This window comes from Podarcis bocagei (genome assembly GCF_964188305.1).
Source record: "Podarcis bocagei genome assembly, chromosome: Z".
Taxonomy (NCBI): domain Eukaryota; kingdom Metazoa; phylum Chordata; class Lepidosauria; order Squamata; family Lacertidae; genus Podarcis; species Podarcis bocagei.
The window spans coordinates 52509132-52522001 of NC_138140.1; the positions used below are offsets into that span (position 1 = coordinate 52509132).

At 47.6% G+C, this 12870-nt stretch overlaps 1 long non-coding RNA gene across 1 annotated transcript; it reads left to right on the forward strand.

Annotated features, from left to right (window-relative positions):
- The first annotated feature begins 1654 nt into the window (after positions 1-1654).
- On the forward strand, positions 1655-8707 carry LOC308579439. Its single transcript, XR_014004478.1, has 4 exons — positions 1655-1885; positions 2036-2109; positions 8018-8115; positions 8665-8707. It is a non-coding gene; the product is annotated as an uncharacterized lncRNA (long non-coding RNA).
- Positions 8708-12870: the final 4163 nt, after the last annotated feature.

A 12870-nucleotide genomic window follows, 5' to 3' on the forward strand; every position in this document is an offset into this window, starting at 1 on the left:
TTGTTATGAAGTGGAAAATTCCCCTGGCCCAGTTGTTATTGTAACAATCTCAAACTTCCTCTAGGGGGACACAGTAACAGGCAACAGTTGTTACTTTAAAATAAATGTCCTTTTTCTTTTAATCCCCCAACTCACAAAACAGACGACAGTTTTAATTTCAGTTATTTTCCAGTTACTTTGAAACCAGGGGAAGCCAGCCAGAAATATTGTATCTCACTTGTATCAGACTTGCGGAGTTAGCTGTCAAAAAGTACTTTCACCAACAGAGCATTTCACAGTACGGCATTCTATTTTTCATTGGCAGTCCGTTCCTAGGTTTAAGCGGTGGATTCTTAGCTTCCCTTTCTCTCTTTTTACAAGAAATTACAGTTCAGACCTTTCCCCCCCCCCTCTCCTGCAGTCAAGGGGGGAAATCGCTTGTTTTAGATGATGGAATTATAGTCTTTTTCAAGCGTCTTTCAAGGCTTTAGCTTACAAGTTCATTGGTTTCCTCTATTTACAAAGAGCGGAAGGCAGACTTCCTGTTTATGCCTCTCTGCTTCGGTATCCAATTACCGTATTTTTCGCCCTATAGGACGCACTTTTCCCCCTCCAAAAATGAAGGGGAAATGTGTGTACGTCCTATGGGGCGAATGCAGGCTTTCACTGAAGCCTGGAGAGCGAGAGGGGTCGGTGCGCACCGACCCCTCTCGCTCTCCAGGCTTCAGGAGAGCCCCAGCGCCAGCCCCACAAGGTCGGGGACAGAGGGAGGCGGAACGCCGCCATCCCGCTGTCTCCCGAAGTGGTTTGGAGGCTGACGGCGGGGAGACCCCACCGCCAGCCCCGCAAGCTCCGGGGACAGTGGGGAGGTGCAGTGCGTCTCCCCGCTGTCCCCGGACCTAATCTGAAGGCGGGCGGCAGGGAGAAGAGCGCTTCTCCCCGCTGCCTGCCCCACAAGCTCCGGGGACAGCAGGGAGACGCAGCGCGTCTTCCTGCTGTCCCCGGACCTGATCTGAAGGCGGACGACGGGGAGAAGAGCGCTTCTCCCCGCTGCCAGCCCCACAAGCTCCGGGGACAGCGGGGAGACGCAGCGCGTCTTCCTGCCGTCCCCGGACCTGATCTCAAGGCGGGCGGCAGGGAGAAGAGCGCTTCTCCCCGCTGCCTGCCCCACAAGCTCTGGGGACAGCGGGGAGACGCAGCGCGTCTCCCCGCTGTCCCCGACCTGATATCAATTTCCCCCCAAAAAAACTTGATGCATCCTATGGGCCGGTGTGTCCTATGGGGCGAAAAATACGGTACTTCTTTTTTTCCTCCTTTATTTCCCAAATTAACCTACTCACGGATCGTTGTTTTGTAGCCAAATTGTCACAGGAAAAAGGTAGTGCTCTCCGGTAACGGCTGTGCGGCTTCGCTCCATGGAAGAAGCAATTGACTCACAGCATCGCGCCGCTTCCCCGCTTCACTCCGGAACCCGTAGTCGGGCTCCTTTGCAAGTTGGGGGGCGCAAAAGGTGCCCACCGAGTCCCACGGTCACAGGCTTCACCCACCTGTGATTTTTGAAGGGTCCCCGCTTCGCCGTAGCGGTGCAGACCCGATTCCCGCAGAGCTGGTCTCCTCCGAGTCAGAGGGAATCCGCCATTTACCGATGGCGCCACCCCGGAAGTCCCAGAATTAATTAAGTTCTTAACCCGAGGTACCACTGTATTTCGTTCAAATTTATTAACTCACCTGTTTATCATTCAGCTGTGTTTTGTAACAAGTTCATTTGTTTTTCAAACAGATTTGGCCCCATCTTTACCCTCGTGTGTGTGTGTGTGTGTGTGTGTGTGTTTTACTGGCAACTTTGACATTTTTGTGGTGCTGAAACAACAGCTAAGGAACCAGATGCCTTTACAATAATAAACAGGTGTTACACTCAGTAGTGTATCTTGTCTGTTATTTACTAACTCCATCAGATTTGCAATTTCTACACTCCTTCTATTGGAGGCTTATTAGTTATTATTAAGAGGGAGGGGGAGATTCCTGGTACTCCCAGCATTTCTTTGTTTTCCTGCAGGCCTGGGTTAAAAGTCAGTGACCCAAATGGATTTTGATGCAGATCTTTTCCATGTGGCGATTTCTGATTGGCAGGTAAACCCATTCAAATTAATTGGTTGTCTTTGCACACGTGCATGCGTGCTTCCACAAACACACACACACATACCCCAAACATCAGTGGTGTTAGCATCTCATAGAATCATAGAGTTGGAAGAGACCACAAGGGCCATCGAGTCCAACCCCCTGCCAAGCAGGAAACACCATCAGAGCACTCCTGACATATGGTTGTCAAGCCTCTGCTTAAAGACCTCCAAAGAAGGAGACTCCACCACACTCCTTGGCAGCAAATTCCACTGTCGAACAGCTCTTACTGTCAGGAAGTTCTTCCTAATGTTTAGGTGGAATCTTCTTTCTCCTGGAATCTCCTGGAGCCCCGCCTCCCCTCCCATGATTGGCCATGCCCATTTTAAAAAAAGAAATAGATATAAACTTGCCTATAGCAATTTTAATAGAAAATCTCCTGTCATGCCTAAACACATTTTCCTTCACTTTCACCAGAAGAGTGAAAGGTGCCACAGGGTTCTGTCTTGGGCCCGGTCTTATTCAACATCTTTATCAAAGACTTGGATGATGGACTCAAGGGCATCCTGATCAAATTTGCAGATGATACCAAACTGGGAGGGGTGGCTAACACCCCAGAGGACAGGATCACACTTCAAAACGACCTTGACAGAATAGAGAACTGGGCCAAAACAAACAAGATGAACTTTAACAAGGAGAAATGTAAAGTATTGCACTTGGGCAAAAAAAATGAGAGGCACAAATACAAGATGGGTGACACCTGGCTTGAGAGCAGTACATGTGAAAAGGATCTAGGAGTCTTGGTTGACCACAAACTTGACATGCGCCAACAGTGTGACGCGGCAGCTAAAAAAGCCAATGCAATTCTGGGCTGCATCAATAGGAGTATAGCATCTAGATCAAGGGAAGTAATAGTGCCACTGTATTCTGCTCTGGTGAGACCTCACCTGGAGTACTGTGTCCAGTTCTGGGCACCACAATTCAAGAAGGACACTGACAAACTGGAACGTGTCCAGAGGAGGGCAACCAAAATGGTCAAAGGCCTGGAAACGATGCCTTATGAGGAACGGCTAAGGGAGCTGGGCATGTTTAGCCTGGAGAAGAGGAGGTTAAGGGGTGATATGATAGCCATGTTCAAATATATAAAAGGATGTCACATAGAGGAGGGAGAAAGGTTGTTTTCTGCTGCTCCAGAGAAGCGGACACGGAGCAATGGATCCAAACTACAAGAAAGAAGATTCCACCTAAACATTAGGAAGAACTTCCTGACAGTAAGAGCTGTTCGACAGTGGAATTTGCTGCCAAGGAGTGTGGTGGAGTCTCCTACTTTGGAGGTCTTTAAGCAGAGGCTTGACAACCATATGTCAGGAGTGCTCTGATGGTGTTTCCTGCTTGGCAGGGGGTTGGACTCGATGGCCCTTGTGGTCTCTTCCAATTCTATGATTCTATGATTCTATAAAGTTGCTATGATTCTATGATCTATTTCCTTACATTTTTAGAATTAAGGAGTAGCGATTTTTCCAAGGCATGGGGACAAAACATTTTTCCCAGGCGAAAGGCTATCTTAAGAAATGTTGCAGCCCAAATGACACCCTTTCTCTCTCTTTTGGATAAATTTTATTAGGGTTTATAGAGAAAAATGCAAAACTTAATATCAAATATATTTTCCTCTTTTTTATCCAAACTAAGACTTTGATTTAAATACAATAAAAATATAAAGAAAATGGAGGGAGAAATTATTAAAAACAGAGAAAGAGAGAAATAAAGAAAAATTAAAAAGAGGTTGAGAGAGAAAAAAATAAAATTCAGAAGGTAAGTCCACTGTATATAAACAAAATTCACTTCATCCACTCCAATGTTATACCCAACAAAGCCACTTTTTATAAACAAACACCCTTTCTCCAAGTCAAGATGCAGAGCACCCATGGCCAACTGGGCTTCTTTCGCTGAGATGACTACAGCACCAGTGGCGCATAACGCATTCCGAATCTGACTGGACACGGGTTAAAGCTCAATGTCGAGCCTACCAAGCGGTGATAGCGATGGCAAAGAGGACTTTCTTCACCACCTCTATTGCATCTGCAGAAAACAACAGCAGGAGACTCTTTCAGGTGGTTCGCCCCTGCTCCATCAGGGCCCAGTACAGGTCACATGATCTCCTGCAATGATTTTGCAAAGTTTTTTTGCAGATAAAGTCACTCATATTCGGAAGGAGCTAGACTCCACTGTGGGACCAGGGCCAGGGCGGGAGAGTGCTAGAGTTCTGTCTGGTCCTGTTACATGGGATCAATTCCAATCTGTTACCTCCGAGGATGTGGACAGGCTGCTTGGATGCGTGAAACCAACCACCTGTCTCCTTGATCTTTGTCCATCCTGGCTTATAAAAGCTAGCTGGGAAGGGCTGGGAGATGGGCTCTGTGGGATGGTGAATGCTTCCCTCTGTGAGGGAGCCTTCCCAGACCCGCTGAAAGAGGCGGTCATTAAACCGCTTCTTGAAAAACCATCTTTAGATGCGACCAATATGGCCAACTATCGCCCAGTCTCAAATCTGCCATTCTTGGGCAAGGTGATTGAGCGGGTGGTTGCTGAACAACTTCAAGCACGCCTGGAGGATGTGGACCATTTGGATCCCTTCCAGTCGGGATTCAGGCCTCACCATGGGACCGAAACTGCCTTGGTTGCGCTGGTCGGTGATCTCTGGTGGGCTAGGGACAAAGGTGAGAGCTGCTTCCTAGTTCTGCTGGATCTCTCAGCAGCTTTTGACACCATCGACCATAACATCCTTCTGGACCGTCTAGAGGGGCTGGGAGCTGGGGGCACTGTTATACAGTGGTTCTGCTCCTTTTTCCCGGGCCATGTTCAGAAAGTGGTGGGGGGGGATGAGTGTTCAGACCCCTGGGCTCTCACTTATGGGGTGCCTCAGGGTTCTGTCCTCTCCCCCATGCTTTTTAACAGCTACATGCAGCTGCTGGGAGAGATCATCAGGGGGTTTGGACTGGGTGTCCATCAGTATGCAGATGACACCCAGCTCTACCTCTCCTTTAAATCAGAACCAGTGAAGGCGGCAAAGGTCCTGTGTGAGCGTCTGGAAATGGTTGGAGAAATGGATGGTGGCTCACAGATTGAGGTTGAATACTGACAAGACAGAAGTACTATTTTGGGGGGACAGGAGGCGGGTGGGTGTGGAGGACTCCCTGGTCCTGAATGGGGTAACTGTGCCCCTGAAGAACCAGGTGTGCAGCCTGGGAGTCATTTTGGACTCGCAGCTGTCCAAGGAGGTGCAGGTCAATTCTGTGTCCAGGGCAGCTGTTTACCAGCTCCATCTGGTACGCAGGCTGAGACCCTCCCTGCCCACAGATTGTCTCGCCAGAGTGGTGCATGCTCTAGTTATCTCTCGCTTGGACTACTGCAATGTGCTCTATGTGGGGCTACCTTTGAAGGTGACTCGGAAACTACAACTAATCCAGAATGTGGCAGCTAGACTGGTGACTGGGAGAGGCTGCCGAGACCACATAACACCAGTCCTGAAAGACCTACATTGGCTCCCAGTATGTTTCCGAGCACAATTCAAAGTGTTGCTGCTGACCTTTAAATGGCCTCGGGTCCTCTACCCCTAAACTGCCTCGGTCCAGTATACCTGAAGGAGCATCTCCACCTGCCCTGTTCTGCCTGGACACTGAGGTCCAGTGCTGAGGGCCTTTTGGCGGTTCCCTCGCTGCGAGAAGCCAAGTTACAGGGAACCACACAGAGGGCCTTCTCAGTAGTGGCGCCTGCCCTGTGAAATACCCTCCCACCAGATTTCAAAGAAATAAACAACTATTTCACATTTAGAAGACATCTGAAGGCAGCCCAGATGGGCGGGGTATAAATAAATTATTATTATTATTATTATTATTATTATTATTATTATTATTATTATTATTCAAATGTGGCAGGAAGCCCCTCAAGCACCACCTCCTGTCACTGGCAACAATGATAGAGTTAAACAACTAACCAAGCACCTTGTCTACTTGTTGGACCAGGCCTGCCTTGCACCTCTGACCCTAGGGGAGCGAGTGACGCTGTGATCTAAGCCACTGAGCCTCTTGGGCTTGCCAATCATAAGGTTCCGTGGTTTGAATCCACACAATGGGGTGAGCTCCCGTTGCTCTGTCCCAGCTCCTGCCAACCTAGCAGTTCGAAAGCACACCAGTGCAAGTAGATAAATAGGTATCGCTGCAGTGGGAAGGTAAACGGCATTTCTGTGTGCTCTGGTTTCCGTCACGGTGTCCGATTGTGCCAGAAGCGGCTTAATAATGCTGGTCGCATGACCCGGAAAGCTGTCTGTGGCCAAAAACGTATAGATTGCTCTTGGAATGGCATGACCTGGAAAGCTGTCTGTGGACGCACACCAGCTCTCTCAGCCTAAAGCAAGATGAGTGCTGCACCCCTTAGTTGCCTTCGACTGGACTTAACCATCCAGGGGTCCTTTACCTTTTTACCTTTAACTGCACCTCTGACAGCCCACCCCACCCCCCAATCCAACAAGTAAGCACTGCCCTCACATCCCTTGGCCACATACTGGAACGTGCAAATCAAACTCATCAATTTCCCAAACCTTTTGAAGGTTTAGGGTGTCTGGCTATGCTGGCTCACCCTTCACCACTGCCAGAGAGGAACATCATAATGGAGTGGCTCAGGAAACAGGTAGGATCTCGCAAGTCTCTTCTCCTTGACTCTTCTGCCTTTAACTCATGAGTAAAGAGACCAACTGGTTAATAGAGGGCACTTTATCCCAGAGGAACGTCTCTGTGCTGCCTGAAAAGAGCAGTTGTTGTTATGTGGGGCAAAGCTTCAGAAATCTGCTGAAACACCTTTGTCAGAGGAGGAAAAGGTACAGAGACTCTCCATACATAGGAAACTGCCTCCTAAAGAGTCAGACTGTCCTTCTAGCTAAGCATTGCCTACACTGGCTGGCAGCAGCTGTCCAGGTTTTCAGGCAGTGGGTCTCCCCCAGTCCTACTTGGAGACTTCTGCATGCTCAGCAGGTGCTCTACCATGGAGCTATAGCACCCCCCCACTTCTCCCTCTCTCTTCTTGTAAGCCAGATGTGACCCTCTAGAATAAGAGAACTGTAGAGCTGGAAGGGACCTTGAGGGTTATCCAGTCCAACTCCCTGCAATGACATTGCTGAACTCCAGCTCCTGTGGTCCCTGGTCACTGGCCATGCTGGCTGGGGCTAATGGGAGTTGAAGTCTAGAGGACCTCAGGCTCCCCACCTCTGCTCTAGCCCTGCCTATTCAGTCCCACTTCCCTTCCATCTCTGGCCACACTCTTTCTTAAGGAAACAGATATGAAGTCCCATTGAAGTAACATGTTTTGTAACATGCTTTGGCTGCCACTCTTCCTCTGGAAATGAAGGATAGGTCCCCCAACTCCCTTGGCAGACTAGATGCCATGCTCATGGCAATGCATATTTCCCCCATAGGCGCCGACTCCATGGGGCTTGAGGGGGCCCGAGCCCCCTCAAAAATTCGTTTGGGGGGGCTCTGCCCCCCCAATAATCTCCAGCGCCCCTCCAGCAGAGCGCCATCGCCGCCCCTCCCCCAGCCCAAAATGCACAGGGGCGGGCTGCATGCCTCCTGCCCTCCCTCCCGAGCAAAAGCTCCACCCAATTTCCTTCGGAGCTGATTAATAGGCACAGCACGCTCTCCCCTATTCGCTCACGAGGAGGTGGCGCCACTTTATTTGCATATTCATGAGCTTATTTATTATTCATGAGCTTTCCCGGGCCCCCCCAATATTTTTAATAAGTCCGCGTCCCTGATTTCCCCCAATGACTAATTGAATTCAAAGCAGCCGTGGAGCAGAAGAATGTTCAAGGAAGAAGGGGAGGAGGATGCTTGTTAACTTCCATATCCAAACTATCCTCCCTCTCCAGCAGCCTTTCACCCTGCAGGGGGAAAGAGATGCAAGCCCATGGGGGGAAAGATGAATGCACCTGAGCATCCTCACTGCTGCAAGACACAAAGAACACAGGTAACATTTTTAAACTTCTGGCATTTATACCGTGCGCCATTCCTCCCACAGCATCATTAAATCGATTGCTGACCAATTACCGTTTTCTCCCGGTTTGAGTATGGCCTTATGGGAAGGCCTTGGGCAAAGCACTAATTCCTGGCCTCAGTTTCTCAGCTGTGTAACCCTGGGCAGGGGGAGAGGAGCTGACTTGCCTCACAGGGTCGTTGTGATGTTGAAACAATGACTTATGTATCTGGGGATTTTTTTACAAAGCGACAGAGACTTGGAAAAGTTTCCTCATTGTAGCTACACGTTGTGTCTTACAGTTTACTGATCAGGTCTGCACCTGTTTTGCTTTGGAACAGCAGCTATTTTTCACAGGCTGTTCACTGAGCTCTGAGTGATACCAATGGTTTTTTTTTAAAAAAATATTATTTTCAGAAAAAGACAAGAATGCAAATCATAAAAGCAGTAACATGAGAGAAATTTCCAGGCCAGAACAACAAAACAAAGTAAAAGCAAATGGGATGTAAAACAAAGGTCTGGTTATTCTGCTTCTCTTCACAGGCTCCCAATGAAGCAGCAGAGAACTCCAAAGATACCGGGCACTGGTCTCTTTGCTGTTAAAGATGCTAGAAACTCACATACCTTGCTGGTGAATCTGCAGATTCTCTGGTTGTCGCTGCTGGTTCTCGGTATTTTCTTTTCATAGACCAAATGGAGCAAACAGCACGCGGACCTAGTGGTGGGAGGAAAAAATCCTTAAATAAGAGACACGGGGGAATGATTAATGGACTTCAATGTCTGTACACTAATGCGCAAAGCATGGGAAATAAACAAGATGAGCTTGAGCTCTTGGTACAGCAAACTAAATATGACATAATAGGCATCACTGAAACCTGGTGGGATAAGTCCCACGATTGGAATGAAATACTGGGGGGATACAATCTATTTCAGAGAAACAGACCAGACAAGAAAGGAGGAGGAGTGGCGTTATATGTCAGGGATGTGTATACCTGTGAAGAGATCCAAGATTTAGAACCTCAAAGCCAAAGTGAGAGCATTTGGGTCAAAATTAAGGGAGAGAAGAATAACAGAGACCTCATTGTGGGAGTTTACTATAGATCCCCAAGCCAAACGGAGGACATAGATGATGCCTTCCTGGAACAGATGGCCAAGCATGCAAAAGGAAGGGAGATAGTAGTAATGGGGGACTTCAATTACCCGGATATTTGTTGGATGTCAAACTCAGCCAAGAGCATAAGGTCAAACAGATTCCTCACTGGCCTTGCAGACAACTTCATTGTCCAGAAAGTGGGAGAAGCAACAAGAGGAACAGCCATTTTAGATCTGGTCCTAACCAATGTTGATGACCTGGTTAGTGGGGTAGAAGTGGAAGGATCAATAGGCGCGAGTGATCATGCTCTTCTGAAGTTTACTATACAGCGGAAAGGAGCAGCCAAGCATACTAGGACTCAATTTCTTGACTTTAAGAAAGCCGACTTCATAAAACTTAGGGAAGTGCTGGGTGAGATCCCATGGACAGCAATACTAAAAGGAAAGGGAGTTCATGATGGCTGGGAGTTTGTTAAGAGGGAGATAGTAAAAGCACAACGTCAGACAATACCAATGAGACGGAAACACGGAAGGTGCCTAAAGAAGCCAGGGTGGCTATCTAAAGAACTTTTAACTGAATTAAGATTAAAAAAGGATGTGTACAAAAAATGGAAAAGGGGGGAAACCACCAAAGAGGAATTCAAACAAATAGCCAGCACGTGTAGACACAAAGTCAGAAAAGCTAAAGCACAGAATGAACTCAGGCTTGCTAGAGAGGTTAAAAGCAACAAAAAAGGCTTTTCTGGGTATGTTCGTAGCAAAAGGAAGAACAAAGAAACAGTGGGGTCACTCAGAGGAGAAGATGGTGAAATGCAAACAGGGGACACAGAAAGGGCTGAACTCCTCAATGCCTTCTTTGCCTCAGTCTTCTCCGATAAAGAAAACAATGCCCGACCTGAAGAATTTGGAGCAAATGATTCAGCAAAGGAAACACAGCCCAGAATAACTAAGGAGATAGTACAAGAATATTTGGCTAGTTTAGATGTATTCAAGTCTCCAGGGCCAGATGAACTGCATCCAAGAGTATTAAAAGAACTGGCAGATGTGATCTCAGAACCACTGGCAGTCATCTTTGAGAATTCCTGGAGAACAGGCGAAGTCCCGGCAGACTGGAGGAGGGCAAATGTTGTCCCTATTTTCAAAAGGGGGAAAAGAGAGGACCCAAATAATTACCGCCCAGTCAGTCTGACATCAATAGCAGGGAAGATTCTGGAGCAGATCATTAAGAAAACAGTCTGTGAGCACCTAGAAAGGAATGCTGTGATCACCAATAGTCAGCATGGATTTCTGAAAAATAAGTCATGTCAGACTAACCTGATCTCGTTTTTTGACAGAATTACAAGCCTGGTAGATGAAGGGAATGCAGTGGATGTAGCCTACCTTGATTTCAGCAAGGCATTTGACAAGGTGCCCCATGATATTCTTGTAAAGAAGCTGGTAAAATGCGGTCTTGACTATGCTACCACTCAGTGGATTTGTAACTGGATGACTGACCAAACCCAAAGGGTGCTCATCAATGGTTCCTCTTCATCCTGGAGAAGAGTGACTAGTGGGGTGCCACAGGGTTCTGTCTTGGGCCCGGTCTTATTCAACATCTTTATCAACGACTTGGATGATGGACTCAAGGGCATCCTGATCAAATTTGCAGATGATACCAAACTGGGAGGGGTGGCTAACACCCCAGAGGACAGGATCACACTTCAAAACGACCTTGACAGATTAGAGAACTGGGCCAAAACAAACAAGATGAACTTTAACAGGGAGAAATGTAAAGTATTGCACTTGGGCAAAAAAAAATGAGAGGCACAAATACAAGATGGGTGACACCTGGCTTGAGAGCAGTACATGTGAAAAGGATCTAGGAGTCTTGGTTGACCACAAACTTGACATGAGCCAACAGTGTGACGCGGCAGCTAAAAAAGCCAATGCAATTCTGGGCTGCATCAATAGGAGTATAGCATCTAGATCAAGGGAAGTAATAGTGCCACTGTATTCTGCTCTGGTCAGACCACACCTGGAGTACTGTGTCCAGTTCTGGGCACCACAGTTCAAGAAGGACACTGACAAACTGGAACGTGTCCAGAGGAGGGCAACCAAAATGGTCAAAGGCCTGGAAACGATGCCTTATGAGGAACGGCTAAGGGAGCTGGGCATGTTTAGCCTGGAGAAGAGGAGGTTAAGGGGTGATATGATAGCCATGTTCAAATATATAAAAGGATATCACATAGAGGAGGGAGAAAGGTTGTTTTCTGCTGCTCCAGAGAAGCGGACACGGAGCAATGGATCCAAACTACAAGAAAGAAGATTCCACCTAAACATTAGGAAGAACTTCCTGACAGTAAGAGCTGTTCGACAGTGGCATTTGCTGCCAAGGAGTGTGGTGGAGTCTCCTACTTTGGAGGTCTTTAAGCAGAGGCTTGACAACCATATGTCAGGAGTGCTCTGATGGTGTTTCCTGCTTGGCAGGGGGTTGGACTCGATGGCCCTTGTGGTCTCTTCCAACTCTATGATTCTATGATTCTATGATTCTATGATTTTTCATTGTTACAGGGAAGTGATGGTGCCCATTTGATATCTTTTCTGGTATAACACACACAAATATTCTGAACAATATGGGTGAGAGGGAGGATATCCCATTTGTCCTCCAAGTCCACTGGTGCTTTTAAACTCTATTCGTGAAACATAAGATGTGTGAAAGGCTTTAAAAACAAAACAATGCCTCACATTGGATCAGAAGTTGAAATCCTCCCCATTCATCTGACTGACTTGAACTGGTCCCACAGTGCAAGCATTGTTGTTACTGGTCAGTGACTTCCTAAATGAACAAGTTACGGTACTTTCGTCTTTTCTGCCCAAGTGATCAGATGATATTAAAACCTATGTGCAATTTGGCAGGAAGCAGGGAGAAAGCGAGAGAGCAGCAGTCACTAGCAAACCTAAACTATTTACCTTATGTCAGGTTCTGCCAGGGCTACAAAAAGCTGGTTTTCATGTCACCAGAACAACACTTGGTTTCTCTCTCCCCCCTCCCCGCTCCCCCACTCCTCCCCATTTTGGAATTAACAAAGTAAACTGATCTTCCTGCAGAATGTGTCATACAATTAGGATTGGGATAAACAGGTTTCTCAGTATGGCCTCTGTATCCTGGTGGGCTGAGGAGACAAAGGGACAAGGATGGGGAAGGTGGAGAGAGCAGGTTTCATCAAACAAAGCTTGCGTCTGTTTTCAGTGCCAGAGTCCAGATGCATGTATGAAATGGGGCGCTTCTTCTGGGATCAGATAGAACTCATGGGCATCCAATGAAGCTGAATGCTGAAAGTCTCAGGACAAGGAAAAGAAGGTCCTTCTCCGCACAGTGCATGTTTAAACTTTGGAACTCACTGCCACTGGAGGCAGTGATAGCCACAAACTTGGATGGCTTTAAAGTGGATTGGACAAGATAATGGAGGCTGTCAGTGGCTACTAGCCACAGTGATTGGAGGCGGCAATGCTTCTGAATGCCAGCTGCAGGAGGGAAGAGGGCTTTTGTCTTCGGGTGCTGCTTGCCAGTTTCCCACAAGGATCTGGGTGGCCACTGTGAGAACAGGATGCTGAAGAGAATATTCTTATAGGCAGTGCATAGGAAGTATATACCAAGTTAGAACACTTACTCATCTG